Raw genomic sequence first — 2,147 nt, 5'->3', positions numbered from 1 at the left:
CTGGGACCGGCCGCCGGAGCCGGGACGGGCTGCACCGAGTCTGCGGCATGCCGGCCTCGGAAGAATAAAGGGAATTAAATACCCGATACCTGGCTCCGTCATCACCTAGACCTTGGGCAGGTCCCTTCCCGCCTCGGTCTAGGGTCCCTGTGTGGAACGGGAATGCGCTTGCTTGGTGCTTACTCTGTGCCGGTCACTGTGCGGAGCACAGCTCACTGAGCTCCCCAGCAGCTCCAGGGGGGACACCTGGGTAGGATTCTCAGGAGGAGGCGCTGCTCTTACCCCAGTCTCACCGCGGGAGAGAGGGAGGCCCAGTGTCACCGCGATGGGAGAGCTAGGACTCAAATCCTAACTGCCTGGCTCCAGGTTTCACTCTTTTTTTTTTTTTAATCCTCACCCGAAGATATGTTTCCATTGATTTTTAGAGAGAGTGGGAAAGAGAGGAAAAGACAGAACATGGATGTGAGAGAACCGCATGATTGGTTGCCTCCTGCACTAGCCCGGGACCAGGGCGGAGCCTGGAACAGAGAAACAAGCCCTTGCCCTGAAGGGAACCCGGACCCTGCTTGCTGCTTTATCCACTCAGCCAAACCGGCTAGGGCCAGACTTCACTTTTTTTTTAATATATTTTATTGATTTTTTACAGAGAGGAAGGGAGAGGGATAGAGACTTAGAAACATCGATGAGAGAGAAACATCCATCAGCTGCCTCCTGCACACTCCCTACTGGGGATGTGCCCACAACCAAGGTACATGCCCTTGACCGGAATCAAACCTGGTGCCCTTGAGTCCGCAGGCCAATGCTCTATCCATTGAGCCAAACTGGTTAGGGCCAGACTTCACTCTTAATCCCTGCACTGTACTGACAATAATGATAGTTATAGAGTTGTGAAGATTAAGTGAAATAATACATATACACAGGACTTCGCTTACCACAATGAAACAACAAATCTATGTTTCTCTCTCTCTCTTCCTGTCTTTCTCTACTCTCTTATATCAACGACAACAACAAGAAAAAGAGTCCCTTGGAGGACTTGTTAAAACATAAATGTCTGATCCGCATTCTTAGAGTTTTTGATTCAGCAGGCCAGGGCCGAGCAGAATACTGCATTTCTAACAAGTTTCCAGGTGACAGTGATGCTTATCTTAGGTGAGTGGATAGCCATGGAAGAATTTTAGGCAGGGAAGCAACATAACCCAATTTAAGAGAATATTTACTGTTTGTAGATTAAAAGGAGACAGAGGCAGCCAGAAGACCAGTTAGTTATTTTTGAACTCTCCACACTCCATCTGCTTCCTAAATGGTGGGATGATGTCCCCCAAAATGTTAACAGTTATCCATGAATCAAGAGATACTACGGGAAAATGTTACTTAAAATCACAAAGATAGCCAGTATATAAACTCAGATTAAGGCTAAAAATATTTAGGGCCAATGGAAGAAGGGAACTACAAAGTGTGAGGTAAATCCATATTTATCAAAATAGGAAGTCAGTAGACAATATTTAAGTTTTAGAACTAGTGGGATAGCCCTGCTGGCCTGGCTCAGTGGTTGAGTGTCTACCTATGAACTAGGACAGTGGTCAGCAAACTGTGGCCCCTTGAGTGGCTCTTCCACAAAATACCACATGCGGGCGCGCACATACAGTGCGATTGAAACTTCGTGGCCACACTGAAGGGGGCAAAGAGCTGCATGTGGCTCGCAAGCTGCAGAACATGTGGCTTGCCAACCACAGAACTAGGAGGTCACATTTCAATTCCCAGTCAGGGAACATGCCTGGGTTGTGGGCTTGGTGAGCCCCAGTGGGGGGCATGCAGGAGGCAGCCAATCAATGATTCTCATCATTGATGTTTCTATCTCTCCCTCTCCCTTCCTCTCTGAAATCAATAAAGATATATTTTTTAAAAGAAATAGTGGTATAGCCCTAGCTTGTTTGGCTCAGTGGATAGAGCATTGGCCCTTAAACTGAAGGGTCCTGGGTTCAATTCCAGTCAAGGGCATGTACCTCTTAGTTGCAGGCTCAACCCCCAGTGTTGGTCGGGGTGCATGTGGGAAGCAACCAATTGATGTATCTCTCTCACGTGGATGTTTCCCTCTCTGTCTCTCCCCCTCCCTTCCACTCTCTCTAAAAATCATTAGTAAATTACCC

The sequence above is a fragment of the Myotis davidii genome, unplaced genomic scaffold (genome assembly GCF_000327345.1).
Source record: "Myotis davidii unplaced genomic scaffold, ASM32734v1 scaffold1815, whole genome shotgun sequence".
Lineage (NCBI taxonomy): Eukaryota > Metazoa > Chordata > Mammalia > Chiroptera > Vespertilionidae > Myotis > Myotis davidii.
This window is presented reverse-complemented; position numbering follows the sequence as displayed.